A 25,578-nucleotide genomic window follows, 5' to 3' on the forward strand; every position below is an offset into this window, starting at 1 on the left:
GTTTTAATTAAGTTGAAAAGTGTTATGAAATATGGCCTTCATAATATCTGGCTTGTAGAGTGGGCGGGTACATAGGTGATATATTGGTGGACATGGACAGCCTGTAAGCACTGAAGTGGTGGGGGAGGAAGAGAAGAATTTGGAAATAGAGATGGAAAGATGCTGAAGACATGTTTTCCACCTTGGATTTTTTTTCTCAAATTATTTTGAATAGTCATTGTTGATTATCCTGTTATGTTTATCATAAAATACTGTTTAAAAACTGAAATTGTTTTGAGGATAGCCTTAGAAGAATATAGGGGAGCTTCAGTATCCAGAAATCTAGGTTCCTCTACCACAATCAATCAGGACACTTCTACCCATTTCAACTGATTACCATAAAAGATTTTATTTCAAGATACTGTTTTGCTAAAGAAGAAAATCACTGATACTGTAACATTTTTCTTTATAAACACTAAGTTCTTTATTTCCTAGCTCATCCACCAGTTAACCATTTTTAATGTTTCTTTTCAGCTGTCACATGATGATGTAAATATGTTTGTTGTTGTTGTTTTATGCCAGGGTCATTCTGACATATCGTTAGGGTTTTATTTATTTATTTTTTGATTTAGAATATTCTGTCTCTCAGTGGCACCTAACTCTGTGATATTTTCCTCATTTTTTGCAATCAAAAGAACTGGAAGCAGATTTTTATATCAGTGGGATTTTAGCAAAGCAATTACATCTTGATATATATGGCCTAATTAAGCCAGCTTTAATTTTTTCTCATCATCTAGAAAGGAAGTAGACTTTGATAAATAATTTTTTACTTCTCATCCATTTTTTAAACTTTATTGGAAAACAAGTTTTTTCAAACATAACATCTCTTACAAGCCAGTGGAACTTGCATTTTCCAAAATAATTTTTATTAATTATGGTTGACATCTTTGGGTTCATCTTGTTTGGGACTCTCTGTGATTCCTGGGCTTGTATGTCTATTTCCTTCACCAGGTTAGGGAAGTTTCTAGTTATTATTTCTCCAAATAGGTTCTCAATCTCTTGTTCTCTCTCTCCTCTCTTTCTGGTGCCTTTATGATGCTAATATTGCTACACTTGATGTTGTCCCGGAGCCCTGAAAAAGCAAATCTTTCTGCTACCTTGTCTTCCAAATTTCAGTTCGGTCCCTTGCTTCATTTAATCTGCTGTTGATTCTCTCTAATGTCTTCATTTCAGTTATTGTATTGTTTATTTCTGAGTGGTTCTTTTTCATGTTTTCTATTTCTGTTTTTGTTTCCTGTTTCTTTGTTGGGTTCTCACTGAGATCACCGAGCATACTTATAACCAGTTTTTTGAACTTTGCATCTGGCAGATTGCTTGTGTCCATTTGCTTAGTTCTTTTTCTGGACCGGTGTTATGATCTTTCATTGGAACATGTTTCTTTGTCTTCTCATTTTGGCTGCCTTTCTGTTTGTTTCTATGTATTAAGTAGAGTTGCTATGTCTATTCGTCTTGGTACAGTGGCCTTATGTAGTTGGTGTCCTGTGGGGCCCAGTGGTACAGTCTCCTTGGTCACCTGAGCCAGGTGCTCCAAATGTCTCCTTTGGGAGGATCATGTGTGTCCTCCTGTTGTAGTTGAAACTTTATTTCAGTTTGCATATTAATGGGAGAGTTTGACCCTCAGACTGATAGGTTGCAAGGACTGGCTGTGACTACAGTGAAAGATCTGACACTATGGAGCAAGATTTGCTTTTTCAGGGCTTGGTTTCTGCTGGGTCTGTCCTTTGGGTGTGTCATTTGTGGAGGTGGTTGGGTAGTGCTCTTGTGTGATCTGAATCTGGCCATGGGGCGTGTTGTTTCTGGGGCCTCTTAGGAGGGACTCTTGCAGGCCAAGGTGAGCCACTGTTTGTGCCTTGCCTTGGGCTGCTTTCTATGAGCTACAAGGTGATCTGCAGATAGTTGCCACTTGTGCTTGGCTTGGAGGTGCCTGGGAGAGGCTAAGCTGCAAACTGAGGCCTGCTGCCACTAGTGCCGGGTTTGGGGTGCTTAGCAAGAGGTATGAGGCATGCTGAGGCTAGATACTGCTTGTTTGGGGTTTGTGAACCTTTGAGAGATTTTAGGAAAGTCCTCAGAGTGAGCCAAGACAAGCCATTTGTGTGGAAAAGCCAGAAGATGTCACTTGGGTGGGCCTATAAGTTAGATGAGGCAGGGTCTCATGGAATCACCAGGGCAGAACTAAAGGTATCAGCTAGGTTGATGGAGACTCAGATTTGGTGCCCTCCTGCGCGTGTATCCTGAGCAGTGGAGGGGCTCAACAGAAGAGCAATGGCTTCTGCCAGCACTTATGGCGATCCCTCCAGCCCTTGCCCTGAAGCCAGACAACTCAGTTTCTTCTCATGTCTCTGGTGCTTTTCCAGCTGCTGCCTGGGGCACTGGAGCTCAGAGTAAGGAAGTCCATCAGCAAGTAAGTCTGTGTGGGGCCCTTTAAGAGGAACTCCTAGGACTCCAGCCGCATCCGTGTCTCACTCTACCACAATCTCTACTGGTTTTCACAGCCCAGAGTTCTGGGGATTTCTCTTCTTGGCACTGGAACCCTGGGCTGGGGACCCTGATATTGGGCTGTGACTCCCTCGCTCCTCATAGGGGACCTCCATAGCTGAGAAACCCTCTCGATTTTTAACTGCCACATGTGGATGTGGGGCCAGCCCATTCCATGTCTCTGCCCCTCCTACCAGTCTCAATATGTTGTATTTCCTTAGTTATAGGACTTCTGTTTAGGTAGACTTCAAGCAGTTCTCAGTGAAGGTTGTTCTGTAGTTTACTTGTAATTTTGAGGTGTTCATGGGAGGAGCACAGTGTTTACCTCCTCCTACTCTGTTATCTTGACCAGAAGCCCAGTGTACTGATAAATATTTCTTGATGATGATATAAATTGGTAACTTAGAAAAGCATGATTTATTTAATCATTTAACTAGAAGAAAAGGCAAATTTCTCAGGGAAGCAAATTTCTCAGAGAAGCAATGTTGTTAGCTAATAACAAACATTGTATAAAAAAGTATTTTGTCTTTTGGTAGTGTTAGAATTACAGAGATTTATTCCATAATTAGTCACTTTTGAGAATTTAGTTTCCTTTAGTTTCATTGTTGTTGTTTATTCTGTTTCAAAATTCTTATGTTGAAACCTACTCCTTGAGATGGTTGTATTACGAGGTAGGTCCTTTGAGAGATGATTAGGTCGGAGGACACAGCTCTCATGAATGGTACCGTGTGTTACATGCATGTCCTTCAGGTTCAGACTCTTGGCAGCTCTATGAATGAATGATGTCCACTGTGTCCTGTCCTTGCTTCCTGCTTAGACTCACGCCTATGGCTTATTTTATGGAGTCAGTCCATCTCATATTTGGTCTTTCTCTTTTCCTGCCGTTTTTTTTTTTTTTTCCAGCGTTATTGTCTTTTCTAAAGAACCCTGCTTTTTTTCACGGCTAAAGAAAGACAGCTTCAATTTTATCATTTTTGCCTCTCCAGTGATATTTCAAGCTTAATTTTGTCTAGAACCCACTTATTCATCTTTCCGATGGCCCAGGGTATTCCTAGAGCTCTCCTCCAATGCTGTATTTCAAATGAATGATTTTTTTTTTTCTTATCAGCCTCCTTCACTGTCTCATTCACATTCATACATCTTTGCTGTGGGTGGTCTTTCCTAATCCTTCCATCGCAGCTCTTCTGAGTCTCTGCCTTCTCTTGACTTCTTAGTCGATTTCTTTACTTGAATTTATGACTGAACCAAGGTACAAAATTATTGTACAATTTAAGTGTTTTCATTGTATAAGTTAAAGTTGTGTATGAATGGGATTAGTGCCCTTATAAAAGAGAGCTAATAGAGCTCCCTAGCTCCTTCTGCTATGTGAGGCCCTGTGCAAAGAAGTCAGCAGTCTGCAAGCTAAAAGTTCTCTCCAGAACCTGACCATGCTGGCATTCTTCCAGCCTCCGGAACTATGAGGAATGCATTTCTGATATTTTTAAGCCACCCAGTCTGTGGTATTTTGTTAAAGCAGCATGAACAGACTAAGACAATGTGCATGACTATAAAATTTCTTTTTCTACTTTACACTTCTTGTTATAGCATCTTTCCGGACCCAATCATACAACGCATCTTCTCACCATCATTCAGATCCTGCTTCTGTCTTTGGGAGAGGGACAAGAGGAGAGCTGCTATCAAAGATTCAAGTGGTGGAGCTGAGGATCATGGGATCCCTGAGGTAGCCACTCACTTGAAAAATTAAAATAGTTTTTCAAATTGTCAAGTATCTGTTTTCTCATAGGACAGTCTAGTATTTGCACAATCTTTCTAGAACAGAAATTGACAAAATATACACAGATGGTATTTGCCAAATAAGATTGTCTTGCTACTAACATGTTGTAGAATGAGCCCACGTGGTATATAGGTCTGTGTCCTTCATGTCTGGAGAGATTTGCTGCTGGGGTGTGAGTTGGTGCCTCAGTGTCAGAGTTTTCTCTGTGGCGGTAGCGAAGTGAGTGCAGGTGAGCAGAGTGAGCTGGGACTCTGAAGTGGTGCTGTTGTCTAGCTGCATGAGCACAACCACAAGGGTAGGCAGAATACTGTATGTTCATAGAACCTAGGTCACAGAAAGCATTGTCCTATCCTGCTTTTTCCTTCCACATTTCTTGCCACACTGTGTTCAGCAAACCAATACTTGAAATTATTTTCAAAAATTCAACTTCCAATTTTGTTTTCTAGCTTGTTGAGGAAAGGTAATGAGATGACATTTTTCATCTCAGAAAGGCTATTTTTCACTTTAATTTAACACATTTATTGGTTTAGAGTTCACATGTGCCCAGAAGCCCTTAAATATCTGCAAAAGGAGTTTCCTTTTGAGTTTGTGAAATCGTATTTTTCCCTCTGATAGAACTGTTCCACTCTCTGCCCTGCCAGCCCCTTTAAAATATTCACCTTCTGACTTACAACACCCTGTATTCATTTACAATTTTCTGATTCTCCTAATTCATGGAGCATTTTGGCACTTGGTTTAATGATTTCTCCCTACCACCTAATGTGACATTTTTTTTGTGTGTGTGGTGAGTTTATCATCTTTGTAGAAGTTCCATTTAATATTCTGTCTTCCTACCTTTAAATATCTTCATATTATCTCAGCCATCCTATCTCAAAATAAGACCCTGTTTTATTACCAATGAGTATGCTATCTCTAAAATCTCTCTGACCACCTCTCCAGCTTTCTCCTTCTGGTACCTCCATTTCTTCCACATTCCCTCCACTCAGGCATTGCCTGTCCAGGGAGCTCAGCATCGTCTTACTGTCCACACTCTCCTCCTGTTCTCCTTTCCCTCCTCGTGTGGTTTAGTTTCCACCGCCCGTTATTGTAATCATGCTCTCGCGTACTCTCTAGCCCCACTGTAGTCACTGGGCAGCACCTCTCCATGGTTGAGATGTTCTACTACTCTGCGCCTGTGACTGAGCAGCTCTTGATGGCTGAAGAAAAGACCTGGACCCTCCTGACAGGTCCTGCTTTAATTAATGACCACCGACCTCAAATGGAACTTCAGACACTTTGGTGATACATTTCCCTTTTATTTGATTTTCAGCTTACGCGTGTCTATTATAGTACTTTCTCAGAAAACTGAAGTAGAACCATAACTTTAGTCATATATGGGAAGACTAATTTAACAGATCCATTTCACCAGAGGCCAATTGAATAGAATATTTTTTATCAAAAATTACAAAGATTCCACAAATAATTTATGGCCAAATATGAATTCATATGACTTTATTACCGTGGCCTGTACTCTGAACTTCCATTATTGATTATTTCAGCAGAGCTTCAAAATGAAAACAAATAGACGTTAATTAAAAATGGCTCAATGGTTTAAAAATATATGACTTGCCATTTCAACTATCTGAAATTAACATCTAGGCCATTACACTGGGGGAGCAATTATGAACATTTGAGTGTGAAACACACATAGAGGCAGCGTGGATTTATTTTTAAATCAACTTAATTGTTAGCAATAAAACAAAGTGAGGAGAGAAGACATTTATCTTCCACACAAAGTAATTCTAGTGTTTTGTGCTACTTCTTGATGAAGCAAACAATTATTCTTATGAATCCAGAGAAAATACCCAATTCCATGACATAGTCTGCACAGCCACACAAAATGAAGAAATTTGAGAGTATGTCCTAAGTGAGAACATCTTCTCATCAGCCTGGGCAGACTTCATTATTGGAAATTGAGGGAAAGAGAAATTTCAGTTATTTAGGGGAAGCATAAGAAAATGGACAGGTAGAAAAGTATTGATACTATTTCCAAGCCTTTGTCTTCAGATCCTGTTTTTCCTTTCAGACCATTTTACTGGGTGGGATTCTGGAAAACTGATAACACAGAAACTAGTAATTTAGCTTATTTCATGTACTGCAATTATCTAAAGAATTTTATGAAAGAACTTTACATTTAGTTTTTTTTTTTAATATGAAATAATGAAAATAGAAACTGGTAGAAGAAGCAAAAAAGAGCTAAATTTAGATGAAGGAAAATAATGTAGTCAGAAAAAAAGAGAGGAAAAGAAAATGAAGAGATGATTCACAAAATAAGATATAAAAATGGAAGATTAAACTCATGAATAATCAAATGCACTCAAATTACTGTACTAGTAGTAATAATTTCACTAACATACATTTAATGCTTTATCTATTGCTCAACACTGTTCTGTGACTTTGTATGGATTAACCAGTTGAAATCTGGCCATGACCCTAGAGGTAGGTTGATACATTTTGGAAAGCACTGTGGTAATAGTCATTGATAAACTTAAGAATAATTGGCCTGCTAATTTTCAGTTAAATCAACTCTCCTAGGGAGATAATATTATATAATATGTATATAATAAAGTTTCCCTAATTTGAAAATGCTTAAATTATTATAGCATAACAGCAAATTTGAATGTTACGCAGGCTAAAGAAAAATAATGGCGCTTATGAACAGTACAAATATGTGAAAATGTGTGGTACAATAACTATAAAAAAGAGTGTACAAATCGTATGTACTTTAATGATTTCTGTTTTGTAAATGGAAACACATATAATCAAAAAAAAATGACAGGGAAGAAAGATAACAGGATTTTTTCTCTAAATAATGAAATATGGTAAATTTTATACCTATGAGTTTCCAGAGCTTTTACAGTTAAAAAAAAAAAATTAGGTGTGGTAGATTGCCTGCATTGGTGGCACCTGTAGCCAAACCTTTCTTCAGTGCCTTCTCACAATGATTCTGGTTTCATAGGCCTTGCTTTAGCCAGCGAGACAGTAGCAAGTTAGATGCTTAAAAACGTCAGTGCATTCTCTGATGAGGATATGAAGGAAAAATGAAGAACTGCTCATTTATCTCAGCCCAGGCCATCCTAGATCTCCTAGCTTCTGGCCAGCAAGCTGGCTATCACAGATGCATGAGAAAGCCCAGCAGACAGTGCTCGCCTAGATCTGCCCACTGACATCTAGGCACATGGGAGTTAACAGATGGCTTCCGTTTACCCTCACAGACCCCACGAAGATTTGGAGTAGTTTGTTTCATAGCATTATAACTTAACATTGGAGGTCATTTTAGATTTCAGAGCTTTGTTGATTAGCAAACCCGTGTTAAAAGCATTCATCAATAAAAATGTATGCAAGGTATTCCATTACTCATTTTTCAAATAACCCTCTCTATAAATGTTCCAAGATAACCTGGCTTTATATCCTCCATATATTTAACTAGATGCCTCCATTAATCTTTTTCTAACTACTATATTTGTGATTAGATTCTTTCTCAAGGCATCCCCAGCTTCTGCTGATAATCTGGGCTTAATGGTATCTAGCGAGTCTCAAGAAATTCTCTTTGCTCACTGAACCTTTAAAATTCATAAAGAGACCTGATTTTACCGAACCTTTTATCCTACATGCTACCACACGTGAAGCTGGCTCTCTTTACTTTTCATCTGAAGAGGTGTGAGACTTTGGCTATAATATCTCTGGCCGTTTCTTCTGTACTTGAGCCATCACTCGTGATTCACTGTTGCATTCCAGCGAGCTGATAGCTGCGTTTCAGGTGAATCTTGCCCCATAATTGACATTTTCCTTGACCTGTGTTACTGACCCCATCTGTCTGCCTGGGCAAGCCTCCCGAGTCCTCAGGCCCCACTCCCTGCCTTTCTCATGCTGGTCTCTAAAGAGCCCCTGGCCCAGCCTTCATCACCTTCTTTCCCTCTGTTCAATGGCTGCCTTTCTACTCGACTCCTCCCTCTCCTAGTGCAGGCCACACCATTCATCCTTTCACCGCACACCTATGAAGCAGTCATGTGGTAGGCAGTGTTTGTTTATATGCTTTGTGCGCGAAGTTTAATAGTATTTCCTCTTTGCGCACCCCCCGCCCCCGCCAAAGAAAAAGCTCTGATTTGAAGAGGAGTTAGGTACATGAACAAATAATTTTAAAGCAATATATCAATAATGGTTACCACAAAGACATTTATAAAATGCTATATTTCTCTATTTCCTACCTTTTCCAATCCACTGACTGACTCTGTGTGTGTGTGTGTGTGTGTGTGTAGATAATTTGATAGCAAAACAGAGATCCAGTTATCTTGCTGCCTTTTGTAGTGTGTAAAGCTGTCTGGCCCTGTGCTGAGATGTATCCTGGTTGGAACAGGGTCACCTGCAGAAGTAGTGCACTGTCAGGCGTGCACCATGAAGCCTGATCGGCTATGGCAATAATTAATCACTGTCCACTTATGAGAGGAGAAAATGCGGTCAGCAGACACAACCAGATGTGTTTGGGGAAGCACACAGGTGTTTATCACTGATGAGAACAGCAATGATCTATTTCCCTTGACTCCGCCATCTGAGTCCTCACAGGCTAGTCTGTTGCCAGGTCTCTTAGCCTTATTTTTTATTTTAGTTTTTTTTTTTTTTTTTTTTTTTTAAGATAGGCTCATTTATATCTACTTTAAGGGAAAAATTGCCCAAGTCAAATAAATTCTCCCAAAGGCATTCTTCAGAGTAAGCCCATTAGGTGCCCAGGGCCTAAGGGTAAATAAAACTCATTATGACCTTTTCAAAATTCACTTTCACAACTGAATAACTGTGGTTCTACATCAAGAAGCAGTGAAATCCCAGAAGGTCTAGATTGCACCCTTAAGTTTAATTAACTCAAAAATTGGTGTATGTGTGTGCATGCCAAAGCGTCCTCACCCCAACTGATTTGGCCTTCTCCCCCCAGAACTTTACTCACCTATAGATCATGACTGCTTTCGTATAAGCTTTTTTGTGCTTGGTGTATTCTCTGTGCTTTGGAGAACTATTGGAAGATAGCTTATTACCCATAACTTGCTTCCAGTGTTAATATAGTATCCAGCTTGCACACAGTAGGTTCTCAAAACTTAGTTATAAACTAAGAAATTTAAACACCTTACGTGACCAGGTTAGGTGATCAGATACACAGATTAAGATAGATAAATACATATACATAAAAGTTGTAAAAACACCATCCCGGGCAGTAGTTTTCCAAGTCCCCAGAGTGGCAGCATTAGAACTACCTGGGCACGCGTTAGAAACGCACGCTTCCGGTCCCCACTCCTACCCACAGAACCAGAGCCACTAGGAGTGGAACCCAGCAAACTGCTTTTGCAAGCTCTTCTATGATGCACATTCAAATTGAAGACCCACTAATGCAGTGATTAGAGTCTCTTGTTTCTAAAAAAGGACTGTAAAATTATTTTTCTAAAGTTAACTTTCATTTACTTTTCCAAATATAAATGCAGAACGTGTTATTAGAAATTAAAAAAAAAACTATTAGAAGTGAAATTCACTTCCCAAATCCCATAGCCATGACTTAATTTTTGAGTATTTGAAGGATTCTTTTCCATATCTAAACACAATTCACAACCAGTTTTAAAAGACACATTGTGTCAATCAGAAAATTTTCCTATAGCCTAGTATTAGATAATATTGGGAAATTATTGGCAATCTTATTTGTGAAGATGGTATTGCAAATGCAGGGATGTGCCGGAGCATATATATTTGAAAGAATTATCCTTATAAATACCCGAGTGAGATAAAAATGCAAAATATGTGAATTTATGCACACGTACACATGTTTTTAATGGCTTTAATTAAGGTCAGACATAACAAAAATAATTATTCCATAAAAATATTACAAATTAAAGTGAAATACTTTTTTAGGATTCTAGTAGAAACAAAAAAAATGTCAAATTAAAATTTAAAAACAATATAAGTAAATGTATTACTAATATTCTAAGCACACCCCTAACAGCAACGATCATTAATGTTTATGTGTGTCGTATGTGATTCTGAACCTCATGTCAGAATCCGTACCTAACTCTCCTTTCATCTGCATGAGAACAGTGGAAGGTATCTGGTGCTCTCTCTGATTTGATACATGGTAAAAGTGAGATATATAGAAATAAACTTGTTCCAGGTCTTTTAACTATAACAGTGCAGTTAGAATTCATGATAAGTTCTCACATCAAAACTGTAGAAAACAGATACTTTCTGCATAGCACCCATCTTGAAAGATTTTATCAGAAGTAGCTGTACTTATGGTCTGAAGGCAGTACTGGCGTTGAGCCATTTTAGACATACAAAAGCATGCATACACATAAAGCTGACTAGATTGGAGTTGGAGTAGTGGTGGAAATGACAGGAAATAAGCAAAATAAGGTCATTATGAATACGTAGTCTGGGAGATCCTTGGAGAATAAGTGTGTGTCAACATCTAGAATCTGGAGAAAATTATCAGCAAAACGTTACAATTTTGGAAAAGGACACTAGGTCACTTAAAAAAAAACAGTTCCTAAGAATGGAATCTAAAGCCCTTAACCATGGCCTCAAAGATCCTCCAACATCCGGTCCTTTCCTGCCTCCTTAACTTTTTTCCAACCTCTCTCCTTCTGTTCACTCAGTTCCAGTTACCTCCCTGAGGCTGACAATACTCCTGCCTCAGGGCCTTTGCACTTGCTCTTCCTGCTTTCTTAATGACTGTTGACATCTGTGTCAGCTTCATCCATAAGCATTACATATTTTTTATGTAATTATTAATGATATTTTTATTTTTAATTTCAGTGTAAAATCCTTAGTTTCTAGTACATAGAAATATAATTTAATTTTGTATATTAATCTTGTGTCACTGCTAAACTTAGTTTTAAGAGTCTTTTTGTAGACTTTGGAGAATTCTCTATACCTTTGCATTTGAAATAGTGTGCATTATGCTATTTTTGGTGCAATTATCTGTAAATGTCAGTTACGTCAAGTTGGTTAATATTCGAGTCTTATATTCTTTCTGATTTTCTTTGTACTTTTTCTATCAATTATTGAGAGAAGTGTTTAAATATTTGACTATCATTGTGGATTTCTCTATTTCCTTTGAGGTTCTATTAGTTTTATCTTCATGTATTTTGAAGCTCCGTTATTAGTTAAATAAAGGTTTAGGATTGTGTGTTCTTGGTGAATTTTTCATTATACCTTTTCTCTATGATCTACTTTGATAGCTTTTTCTATATTTTTTCATTTTAATTATTTGTATCTTTATATTTAATGTGAGTTTCTTATAGACGGCTCCTAAAGTTAGGTGTTGCTTTTTTGTCCAGTCTGGTCGTCTGTCCTCAATAGCATGTTTAGACTATTTACATTTAATGTGATTATTTTTAGAGTTGGGTTTAGATTCACCCACCATCTTGCTCCTTTTTTAGTCTCATCTGAAATTTGCTTATTTTTTTCTCTTTGTATTTTTTTTTTTTAGATTGTGTATTTTAGTCCATGTTATCTCCATTGTTGATTTATTAGCTACAATTATTTATTTTATTTTAGGGGTTGCTTGGGGGAAACAAAACAAATCTTTAGGTTATCTCACTCTATTCAAGTGATACACCTTTATGCATATAGTATAGATGTATCTTAGCTAGACCATTTTAGAGATAAGGAAAGCTAAAACTCAGAGAAGTGATCTGATTTATCTATGGCCAGAAACCTTGATTAGGGGCTACAATAGGAATTCTAGTGTACAGACTCCAGACTCAGTGCTTTTTCCACAGCGTAATGCTAGGGTGAGTGTCAGTGTACTTTCTTTGGAGAAGACCAAGTCACCACCAGTAGAAATTATCATGTATAAGCACCAGGGGGAAGAAGAGTGGGGTTATTTTTTTCTTGTTTAGGAAAATGTAAATTTTAAAGATCCAGTAGAAAAGCCCTGAAATTTCCCTGCAGATCACTGGGTAGGCATCACACACAGGCCTCAGGTAAACAATTAGAGATAAAGCGGTGAGCCAGCATTTCACCTGAGTCCCTGAAGCAGTGTCAGGATGCCTTTGGCCTTTCACATTAGTCACTCCAGGAGAGCAGTTCACATCCTATAAATCAGACTGTGACTTGTAGGGTTGTTGGAAATTGTGTTTACTCATCTTATTCCAGGTGCCCGAATTAGAGAATATGTGAGACTGTCAGCATGAAAGGGACCTCTACCTAGGCCTGGTTATGGAAATATTGTAAGATGCATATTTACTTCTTGCATTTGTAACATCAGGATTGCACAAATATATCCATTTGGGCAGATCAGGTTTTATGTTTCGGGATCATCATGGGAACAAAAAAAGAGTCTATTAATAATGTAAATAAATGTGTCAGTATTACTTTTTAACACACGTATGACATAAATATGAGCCAATATATTATAATTCAGAATAAATTTTGAATTCCCACAATTCTTAGATCTATTTTCCTTAGTATAATTGCATTTATGTCCAGCTTTACTCCTAGTATTATATATTTATACAAGATTAAAATGAAATGCCTTCTGGGTATTTACACATCATCATTTTTTGTCATTCTTATTCATGAGCTCTACATAGCAGATACTTAATCTCTGAACCTAGGAGACAGGTCATAAATATAATCAGTCATTATAACTACTCAGATACCTTCTTTTCTTTGATTGAAGAAATAGAGTTGAATTCTTAAGTTAAAACAAAGTTTGTCAGACCAGGAATTTATGTGTGTATGTATGTATATGTGTATATATGTGTGCATTTTCCAGAACTTGTTTTTAAAGAATATTAATGACATCAGAATGCCTGGGTTTATTTCTTATGTTTATAAGAATGTTATATAGAAGTAGCCTCAAAATACAGTTTTTTTGCAATATTTATATAACCAGAAATTTGTCAGACTTAGTTGTTAAGGCATTTGGCAGTATCGAATTAGCTTCCCCTGGAAGTTTACCAGGAGTAACCATCACTCAGTGGTTCCCCCGTAAGTGCACAGTGATGACTGTGTGTGTGTCCAGGCAAAGGATCTTCACAGACGTAGGCCACTGAGGACAGTGGCAAGGAGAGTTTCTGTGCTGGGTTCATGATAGAGTGGGAGGGGAAACAGTGAAAATGAGGCCACCTAGCCTCGTCCTATCACTCTCGCTCTATGGCTATGTGACTCTTAGACAATCTGCAGTTCTTCACAGCCTTTTCCACGTGTAATAAAAACAAGAAATATCTCCAGCATTACACAATGCAATTATCTCTTGAAATAAATGTTTACTTAGCCGTTTCTCTCATTTCTTTAAAAGAGATATATTAGCCTTCTTTGCATTTCAATTTCAGGAAATTGCTTTATTTCAGTGTGGTGGCTATCTGCCATTCTCAATGTGATAATGGCATGTTATTCCTCTGCACGTTCACTGAAGGAAACTGTGACAAGTCCCATCCTGGAGATAGCTTGGACTTCATTTCCTAAAATGTGCTTTAGACAGGCTGATCATTTGAGTGAATGATAACACAAAAACTCAGTAAAACAAAATATGTTTGGGAAAAACAAGAGTGCAAGGTGAAATTTTATAAAGAATTGGTAGTAAAAGATTGGGTTTGAATGATGAGATATTTATTTATTGATCCAAAAATATTTCCGAATGTCTTCCATGTTCCAGACACTGTATTATGCTTGGTTATAAATTGGTAAATTAAAAAAAAAAATGATCACTGCCCTGGGAACTCAAAATTTAATCTGGGAGTCAATAAACAAGTGAACAAATAAAAATTTAAAATTTATAATATAATACAATTATATTTGATGAATGCTATGGTAGAGAATGTTAGTGGACTTCTAGTCAGAAAATATAGTTAGGGAAATTCCCATAGGCATTAGTAATTAAAACCAAGACTTCAAGGTATGACCAGTTCACCATGTGAAAAATTGGCAGTATCGTTTTATGGAAAGGAAGTAACGTGAGCAGAAGTCTGGAGATGGCCAAAGCTTAGCATATTTGAGAAATGGAAAGGAAACTAGTGTCCTGAGAGAGGGGCAGAAATGAAGTCAGAAAAGATGCAGTTCACATTATGTAGAGCCTTGTAAATCATAATAAAGCCTTTGGAATATATATAAAAAATAGGTCAATATTTTAATTCCATTTTCCTTACTAATTGATATTCTGTTATTCAGTATAAATTATTGAATAAATACAATTCATTGAGTAAAATGTTTTATTCTATATATATTTCTAGATATCTACTTTAATGATGATTACAAACAATCTCAGACCATCCAATGGAAAAGAACAGGCTCACGATAGGGCTAGCATGCTAGAAGAAATGGTAATGATTTTGAAATGACATAGGCTAAGGTTAAATGGTGGAAACAAATTTAGATTTTAATTCATGTTTAATCTTGATTTTTAAAATAAATCCTGGGTTTATTGATGTATTATGATATAATGTGATACCATATATACTATATGATAGCACAACAAGCAAGATTCAGGAATTTATAATGTAATGGAGATGGATCTCTATATTTTAGATCTCTATATTTTCAAAAGATGGAAATAAGAAACTTAAAGTATTATGCAGTGCATACTCTGTAACCCATATATGTGTCAAGAATGTTAAAATAATGTACTAAGAATGTTCCTAATGATGTGGAACATTTTTACTACAACAGTCGGGGTGAAGGGCATGCAGAATAGGTTAATCTTGTGGATAGAGTTGTCATCAAAAGCATATTTCTATAATCATTTGTTTACTTTAATTTCAACTTCAAAATATATTTTTCTCTTTACCAGTTATCCCTTTATGTCTTCTGCCTCTTAGGTTCTTTCATGTTTTTGAGTTTTTTTTAATAGTGTGTTGTCTAGATATCCTCCTTTACACAGTAATTCACTATTTTTCAGTAATTGCTAGAACACCTGCTATGCAAGACATCTAGTGAAGAAGACACTGTCCTTCCTCTCAAAATATTGAAACTTGATCAGGAGGAAGAAACATTTAGATTAATAACTACAGTGCAAAGAAAAAGTTATAGTTGGTGCAAGAGAAATTAAAAACGGGAGGGAATTCAGAAGAGAGAGTGATAACTTTTGGTTGGGATGATAAACACATTTATGGAGGGAATAGAATTTGAACTGATACTTAAAGAATGGACATTATTTTGCAGGTCAGGAAGGGAGGTCCAGGTGAAGGAATATGGTGAGCAATGGAGAGACATGTACACACTAATCTTGAGAATAGAATGATTGCTGCAAATCGATAGTTTATTTTGACACAAGCCAGTATTACCCAGCTTGTTCCCCACCTTTATTCATCCTACTTGGTACCAAATGACTATTGGTTATTATCAGAAATAAAACTCACCTAGTAAAATAAAAATGCTTATCTTCATATGGTTCATTTATGTTTATTTTACTGTGGGATCCAGGTTCCCATTAATTCAGATTTTTATATAGTCCACTCCCACATTGCACCAAGGTTGGTCTCTGGGACTAGTATAATACAGAAGAGAGGATGGTATATCACTTCTGAGATTAAGTTATAAAATACCACAGCTTCTGTCTTGGTTGTTTGCTTGCCCTTTTTTGGATTCCTTGCTCAAGAAAAATCCAGTTGCCATGTCACAAATAGCCCTACGAAGGGGCATACATAGTGAGGAACTGAGGCCTCCAACCAATAGCCCCATGAATGGCCTTAATAGGCGATCCTAAAAACTTACAGAAGGCTTCCGATAACTAAAGTCCTGGCCACCATCTTGAAGGCAACCCTGTGGGAGATCCTGAGCCAGGGCAACCCAGCTAAATTGCGTCTGGATTGCTGATCTTCAGAAACTGTGCTAGTGAATGTTCTTTCTTTTAAGCTGTTGAATTTGAGCATAATTTTGTTAAGCATCAGTAGATAACTCATACAATTCCCACCTAGAATAATGCCTGATATATATAACACAGATAATATATATATATATATATATTTGTGTATGCGTATATGTATTTATATATGTGTATATATGTGTGTGTGTGTGTGTGTGTGTGTATATAAGATTCTCAATAAAGGTTAAAATAATAACTAAATGGAGTGTTCACTAACATTTTTACTGGGAACTAATTTTTTCTTTAATTTTAGGTCTAAATAATTAGCCTCTATATAGAACTCAAATTATGTTTAAAGAATTTTTTAAAATATTAATTTGCAATCATTCAATGCCCTATTTACTTATTCATTTTCCTAGTTAGTCCCTGACATTCAAATATCAATGTTGGCTACAAGTTAAGATTTAATTTTCAGTAGCTGGCTCCATCCCAAATAAATGGCTATGGTTCTGATATTGTTTATCACATGTGATTTTTATTTTATTCTTCAGAAGCAAATTATAAAAGATGATTCGTGAATAGGTTGATTTTTATATGCAAAATTTCTAGATATACATGTAAACGTAATCGGATAACTTAATTTTTATTCTACTTTTCATTGTATTTAAAAGCTCTTTGTCCTAAGGATATCTGATTCAAGAACTGAAATAATATTTGTACAGAATCACAGTGAAATGGAGACTCGAGGTATTATTCTGCATAAGTCTTGATCAGCCCTTTTATTTTTAATAAAAGAATTATTAGAGCAGTTTAAGGTTCATAGCAAAATCGAGGGGAAGGTACAGACATTTCCCTTACACCTCCTTACCCTTACACATGCATAGCCTCCTCATCAGTAACATCTCCCACTAGAAAGGTACATTTGTTGTTATTGATGAACCTACACTGACACATCAAAATCACCCAAAGCACATCGTTTGTATTGGGTTCACTCTTGATGTTGTACAGTCTACGGGTTTGGACAAATGCATAATGGCATGTATCCATCATTATGGTGTCATACAGAAAATATACAGAGTATTTTCACAACCTTGAAAATCCTCTGTGCTCCACCTATTCATCCCTCCCCCATCTCAACCCCTGGCAGCCACTGAATTTTTTACTGTCTCTATAGTTGCCTTTCCCAGAAAGCCATTTGGTTAGAATCATACAGTATGTTATATAACCTTTTCAGATTGACTTTTTTCACTTAGAAATCTACATTTAAGTTTCCTCCATGTCTTTTCATTGCTTGATAGCTCATTTATTTTTAGCATTCAGTAATATTTCATTATCTGGATGTACCAATTATTTATCCGCACCTACTAAATGATATCTTGGTTTTTCCAAGTTTGGGCAACTATGGATAAAGCTGCTATAAACATCTATGTGCAGGTTTTCGTGTGGACATAAGTTTTCACAACTCTTTTGAGTAAACAACAAGGAATGTGATCACTAGATAATAATGGAGGAATATGTTTAGTTTTGCAAAAAGTGCCAAACTCTCTCCCAAATTAGCTATACCATTTTTTCATTGTCATTAGCAATAAATGGAAGGTCCTATTTCTCTACATCCTCACCAGCATTAACTGTCATCAGTGTTCCAGAGTTTTGCTATTCTAATAGGTGTATGTCATTGTTTTAATTTGCATTTCACTGATAACATATTTACATTTTGCTATTTCAAAATAACTTAAAACTACTTCAATAAATAAAAATGGCAAATTTAAAACAAATCTTTTTCTTTAAGAATACATTTTCCCCTGGAAATTTTTAATAACAAATTGGTGAAGGTATGTGTGTGTGAATTTTTCCTTCTCTGACACCGAATGACAATTGGTGCTCTAAAACATGGCACTTGTTCAGTTATTTTTATATGTAGGAAAAGGAAAGGGAGATGGAAGGCAGGATCATTGCTGTTGGTGATCACCCATGCATTTTATAGCAAACAGATGTGGTAACTTCATGGCGATAAGTCACCCCGTGGTAAATAACTGGGATCAGTTTCAACGTGGTATAGCCAACTGGCTTTCTTTCTGCAGGAATGATTGACTCCTATCAGTTTATCGGTTTTCCTCTGCCTTAGCTTCGGTCTCAATATATGGCCATATGAAAAATGGCAGCATTTAACAGAATCACGAAGAATGATCCAATTAATTCAGCATGATTTACACTGAATTTATGTGAATCTCACACTTTTTTCAGCCTATACCATTTCACCCACTGATTGTCATGACAAAAGTAAACAAACATCAGGTACTAGAATCCACATTCTTAGACATCCATTAAATTTATTTTAATGGAAATACTTTTCTCATCTGTACCACATCTAATACTATTTTCCATATTTTCAGTCTGTATTTCCATGCCCCATGACACACCAATACCCTGCAGGGCAGGAACATAACTTCCTTTTGTATTCTCAGCCTAGAGTCTGGCTTCTCATTTTGTTTTTCCACTGGTGATTCAGTTGCTACTGTCGGGTGCTAATTTTTTTAATGCATTGTTTCAATCAGTTCTCCTAGTAACCTTATATTTTAGGCAACATTATTATGTATAATCTATAAGTGAGGAAACAGGCTTAACAGATTAAGTATTTGAAACACTTGGCATTGGAAAAGCAGTTGGAAAAAAATTTTAAAGGACAAAAAGAGAAACCAAATGAAAGATGGATTATTTAAAAAAATACAGAGAAAAAAGAGAATTTTGAAGGGAAAATATTTACTGGACAACACAATTTTAGGGCCCCAATCTAGGCTCTGACAAGATTGCAGATATAATCAATATGATCTAATCATGAAGGAAACACATTGCTTCCCCAAATACCCCAAAATGATGGAAGTGTGGACTGCGATAGGCACTGTGTAGTATGTTACTATACTAATCTATCCAATTAATGACATGAATGCAATGAATGGGTTATTTTTTCTTACTTCATCTGGGCACGTGCATGGTTCATCTGACTACTAAATATCTGATTGAGGGCAGGATCCATGCAGAGTTTTTATTTGCATTTATCAAAGTACCCATCACAGACCATTAAACATGGCAAGATCTTAATAAGTATTCATCGAAGAGTTCTGGGGTTGAGGTTGTCGAGGAGAGAATTACACGGAAATAGTTGAACTGGCGGTTATCCGTCGATGGGAGAAGGAAGTGTTGATAACACAGGTGGGAACCAGAACAGAAGTCCAAGTTGTATGTATTTTACCGTCTAGTCACGAGCAGCCATTGAAAGGTTTTGTGAGCAATAGAGTGGTCACGAGCAGAACCACTCTTTGAAAAATTTAATTGAGCTAGAGATCGAAGAAGGAAAGGTGATATTGGAATCTAATATAATAGTTTAGAAGGAGGCAACAGGGGCCTAATTGAGGCAGTAAGAATAGGAAGAAAGATGATAATGTGGTCTAAAGAACAAGAGAATAGCAGTTCAATTCTAATTCCTTCTTTGAGAGGCTCTAAAGCATGAAAATCAAATGAGTTATTTTTTTGTTGACATCGAAAGGGAACATCATGTTGCTTTCTTTTGGTGGAAGATATGTTGAATTGTAGTCTCTTGATGTAATGCTATTGGTCTTGTCTAGCCCTTTACAGTACCCGCTGTCTACTCAGCAGGTAGCGTATAGCATACATAGAGGGAAGTACTCAAGTTGTGGTCAGAGTACTGGGTTCAGATCCATGCCTTCCCACTTGTGTGACTGGCAGTTAATCGGTTACCCTCCCTAATGCCACTGACACAAGTAAGTGCGTGTGAAGTTAGAGTACTATGAGTTTCGTATGGCCACTGCTGGGATCGAGAGGTTTCCAGGCAGCACTGAGCACAGTGCCTGACCCAGAGCAAGGGCTTGTGCTCTCTAATATGCAGACTGCTCACAAGGCACGCATTTCCAAAATCCTGAGCACCGTTGTCAGTGAACAAGCCAAGGAGCATATTGTCCACTTGATGCAGTCTGCCTGTGTGTATCATATTCTCAAATACTGGCCTCTCTGTTATTTTTATGATGGGGGCTATTAAGCTTATTTTCTTAAGAACAAAATTGGTATGCATTGCCCATTTTCAGTGAGCAAAATAAAAGATTCACTTTCAAACTTTCTTTTGAATAAGAGGAAAATTTCCACACAATGGAACTATAAAATTAAGTGAAAGAATAGACTTTGGAATTTACAATAGATGGCAGGCTGTGTTCTTAGTATTCTTGAAGGTATGAAATTGTAGTTAATTGCTCTGTTCTCAATTTTAAAGAGCAAAGAGTTCATAAATAATAAGCTTGAGTGGCAGTTTGCAAAGGCTCTAAAACCTCTCAATGTATTTTTCATTGCCAAAGAGGTAATTCTTCTGAGTGTTGATTATTCCCATGAATTTTAAAATATCCCACGGAGACTAAATGGATGAAAATCATCTCTCAGTTCCCTTTGTATATCAGAACTGTATGTGTAAATGAGAAACCTACTACCTTTGGTTTCCTGTAACACATGCATCCTTTACCGAGATATAATATTTCTTAAAAATATAATGTAAGGTTCTTCAAAGAAATGTAAATAATGAAATTACTACTTTCTAACTGTATAATGATTAGTAAATTTTCAAAAACTTTGAGTTATACACTTAGAATGTGTGTGAGAGGGAGAGGGTGCGGGGGTCTCTTTTCTTCATTACTGACAACTATTTGTTCATCGATAATATTAAGTAACAGCATGATCTACTCAATATCCTAAATTCTTCTGGATTACAAATTTTACCAAACATATGTTTAGCACTATGCTATCCTTAAAGGTGCAATAAATGTGCATCATATTTGGCCTCTTCCCGCTAAAAATAGGCATGAGTAATCTCATGAAAACTATATCCATAAATAATTCTTTGGGACACCCCAACGCCATTAGTTTAATTGACATTTTCAAGACACTAACTCTACCTGGCCATGTTGTATGATCATTTTTTTTTCCAGGCAGGTTTTGTATATAAAGAACTTCTGTGTGTAACAATGTAAACATAATCCTTTTTTTAGTGGCCACATGTTCAGCAAATAATACTAGCAGCAGATAAATGTATAAGCAAAGGGACCAAACCAAGGCAGGACAAGAACAGTTGTTTTACTAACTGAACCCTGTGTCCTTGGAGTCTATGGGGAGATATTAAGGTTTGTTACACTTGAATTACTAATAATCCCATTTTCCTCTTCAAATCCCATAATCTCCCACACAAGCAATTGGAAATTAGACTCAAGAGGATAATGCAGAGAGAACAAACAGTAAAGTGCTTAACTTGTTTCTGAAGTTTAATGTAATTTAATCTTATGTTTTACTTTTGGGAAATTACACAAGGGAAAAATCTACTTTAGTTGACATTAAACGTGGTAATGTTCATGTCATGAGAACCAGAATTTTGCCCCGGGACGTGGCCAGTACTGGAATTCTGAACACAGCATTCAGGTTCCAGCGTGGCCACTAAGAAATCTGCCTCATTGGGTGGCACCGTCTTCTTTTAATTATGTTTCTTTGGTGAGTGAAATGCTTGAGAAAATAGTTTGTAAATTCGAAATGCTATGCAAAGGTTAATGACTATTATTTTACATCCTTTTCCTGATTTCTTATTTCATTTTTTTCTAATTTCAAATTCTTTGAGGAGCTACCTTGTAAGCTCAACCTGAGTGTGATCCAGCATCATTCAAGATTTAAATATCATGTCATGTCAATGTTAAAATTATCAATAATGCCATTGTTGTAGATGTAGAAAATAACATTTTCGTCAAAGAGCCGGTGTGTCTAAAAGTGCAAGCAGGAGTCTTCACTGTTTGACGAGATTCTTTGTAGAAGCCAGACTTAGAAACTGCTGGTTTTCTTCCCACTCCTGTTACTCCTTTTGTTTGGTTTAGGCTAAATGACCACTTAGATGTACTGTAGAGTACATTGGAAAATCAAAGATAGTTGTGCTGCACGGTCTCTAAAATCTTTATAAAAAAAAAAAGTTCTTTGCTACAAATTATCTTCCACATCATGGTGGGTACTCCGAAGTTGTTAGTTGTAGTGATCTCCTAACAATGAGTTTTTTAGAACAAAACTATGTTGTATCCTTTCTTTTCTTGGACTTATGTCAGACGACAGTTTTGCCTCCAGAATAATTGGACAGTTCACCGTTTATTCTTTCCAGGAATGGATGGATGGCCGAAATGAGAGCTGTGCTCTTTTCTCATTTTCATCAGATTCTTCATTTTACTACATTCTCATGTTTTTATTGCTCCTGTCATTCAGAACAAAAATAACAACTACTTAAATGAAAACCTGTGCTTTCAAGCTTATTAAGCTTTTTCAGTATAATACATAAAACTATCCCATTTCTATAAATTATAATATATGTAGGGAAAAAGTATAAGATCTAAAAGGAAGAAAGACTTGTGAAAGAAATAGGACACCTGAAACCAGAGAACCTATTATACTTGCTAATTCATACAGCTAGACTCGGTCTAGCTTCACCTTCCTCTCTGTGCCCTACAGACAAGGGATGTGGTCGTAACAGCACAGAGATGATAAGATTCTTCCAAAGAACGAGAACAGGAACACAGCATGGTGTTCAGATAAAGGGATGGCCTTTTACCCACACTTTAACAAGGTAGGAGTGGTTTGTGATCCCTTCTACTGCTAGTGCATAAAACCTCATGTTGAATCTCTACGGACACAGGAAAGTTATATTAAGTAGAATTTAATGCACTTCTCATACATATCTAATTATTTCTAAGTATTTTATCCTTATAACTTGAAATAAAACAGAAAGAATTCTGTTTTATTAGCTGGGGTTTACCTATGTTGATCACATGTTTATTCTCACTCAAAATATCATGGTACTCTGTGTCTCTCGAGCTCTGGCTTGTAGAAGTTAAAGCTGCGTAAGACACACTTAATCGGATAATTTTTAAGTTGCCTGGACCATGTACTGACAAGTGTCACATCTAGCTGCCAGTGTTCCTTTTCTGAAAACTTCATTCATTAAGGTTATCATAGGTTTCCTTTGTCAGGATGATTTTGGCCACAGGTAAGACAATATCCCTACAGTAACACACCATGCAGTGAGAAGGTTATTTTCTGATATAACAGTTTTTCAAGGGGTAGTTGGCTTTAGGCTTAGTGGTGCCGCCTCTTGTCGACATCTTCAAGGACCTTAATGCTTTCCCTCTCTCCGTCCTGTCTTCTGCTTTTCAGCACAGTCTCATATATTGCGTGGTGGCTACAGATATTCCACGTATCATGTAGGAAAGGAATATCCGCCCTTGAATCTTTTAAATTTAGGTTTAAATGACTTTTGCCAAAGCCAGCCCTATGTAGCTCTCGCCCCTGGCAGCTCGCACTGCCTTCTGGGACACCTTTAGAGACACAGCATTTTCACCTGCATTGTCTAAGCATCTGCCATCCCTGCTCTAAGCAAAGGATATCCAGCATTTTAAAACTGTTGTTACTATCCACCATGGCCGCTTCTGCCCACCCACGTACCCGCCCGGACGTTAAAACATACTTCCACAGAAACAAGTACATTGTTGTTAGTGTTCTGGCACTAACAACAATATACTTGTTTGAGAAACTTCTCTTTCCCCATAAGCCGTTTTTTTGTTTGTTTGTTTGTTTGTTTGTTTTTTTAACTTCAGAGAGAAGTTATAAATACCATGGTTATAATAATTATAAGCAATGATCTTTGTGTCGCAGGCAAGATTGACTGATGGCTGCTAAGATTCAGAACATTCTTCAATCCTGAGGCGGAGCTCCTGAATGTGGTTTATGTGTTTTACATGGGTCACAGTGGTTTCCAAGGGCCTCTGCTTAAGTCTCCAGCTTCATCTCTCCCCATTCCTTCCTCCCCTGAACATCCTAAACCTTACAACCTGGATCTTACGTTGTTAGCTTCTCAACATTATCCATTCTCTGTATAGATTTTTGGCTCTGAATGGCCCACGTTCTCCCCGTCTCTTATCTCCTTAACTTCTTTAGTTCTTCAGATCTCACTGCAATGTCACTGCCTCTGGGAAGCTTCACCGATTCCTCTAAGTTGGCCCCCTATCCTTTACCTAACCAGCACTGATCATTTTGTGCTGAAACTTATTCCTTAATAATCTCTATTCCCCACTAGCCTTTAAGATGCTCGTGGGCAAGGATCTAATATGCATCTGACACATCGTAGACAAGCACACAAGGAATAAAGGAAGAAATTGCTTCTATTTTTTTGCCTTGCTTATCCAGGATACATCTTGCCCCACACTGTTCTCATTTTTAGCCTCCCCTTCTGCACTTATTAAGTGCCTTCTCTTCTGTCTTACCAAGATATTTGCATTTTCACAAGTGATTCTTGAGGACCAAAACCCTTTAAGTCACATCTAGAGTAATATGTTGGAGAATTCTAGGGATTGAGAGATTGCATCCTAAGGTCAGAAGTATTTATCAGTCCACACAGAATATGCTTCCTATTGGCTGCTTATGGTAAGGACACACCTCATGCAATTTTTTTCCCAAAATTAAAAACAAGAACCACAAGTAAATTTAATAAGTTAACACTCTCAACCGATTAATTCCTTCAGTTCATTTAATAATTCCATATTTAGAATTACCTTGTGCTGAGCTTGGCCTTAAGAAATTAACAAGTTATTGGGATGACAAACATTTGAAACAATATTCTAATACAATCAAATAATTGCCGCTGTGGATCACTGCATGACGCACGGGGGAGCATATGGTGGAAGCGTCTGTTAGAAATCCAGGAGGAGGAGAGTATTAATTTTATGCATATTAAATTATGAAACCAGCAATTGTTTAAATTGAGTAAGTATTTGAGGTCATCTGGTTCATCCTTTCTACATCAAATTCACACTTTTTTTTTAAGTTAATGAAAAAAATGTGTCTAGAGACATTATTTGGTTTGCCTAAGATTGCCAAACAGTGTCAGAATCATAATTACAACTAAGATTACATCCAAAAAAAAATCAAACTTTAGGGGGAAAAAAGCTTTCATGATCTTTAATTTGTCTTGGGAGTCATGTCTCTGCAAACTGCCAAACTTTGAAAATCTTCCATTTGTATTCATGGAAAAAAAATCAGGGGTGTTTGTGCAGTCAAGGACAATTTACTCTTCCTTTCTACAAGTCAGTTAATAGACCAGAGAAACTGGCCTTAAGCATTGTGCAAAAAGAAAATGTTAGAATTTCGGCTCAGTGTTCCAGAGAGACCTAGAAATTTCAGAAAGGTTTAAGTAGTTTTCTTCTATTTGTCAGGGTAATTTATACGCACATAATTAAAAGACTGGTTAGAAATTTTTTTCTTGATGACTATGTATGCATGTATGTGTATGTACGTGTATTTATATGTATATAGTACATATGTGTGTGCGTGCGTATATATAAATTATGTGTAATATGTAACATCAATATTAATGAAAACATTTTATTTTTCC

This window comes from Pteropus medius, unplaced genomic scaffold, assembly GCF_902729225.1.
Source record: "Pteropus medius unplaced genomic scaffold, Ma_sr-lr_union100, whole genome shotgun sequence".
Classification (NCBI taxonomy): Eukaryota; Metazoa; Chordata; class Mammalia; order Chiroptera; family Pteropodidae; genus Pteropus; species Pteropus medius.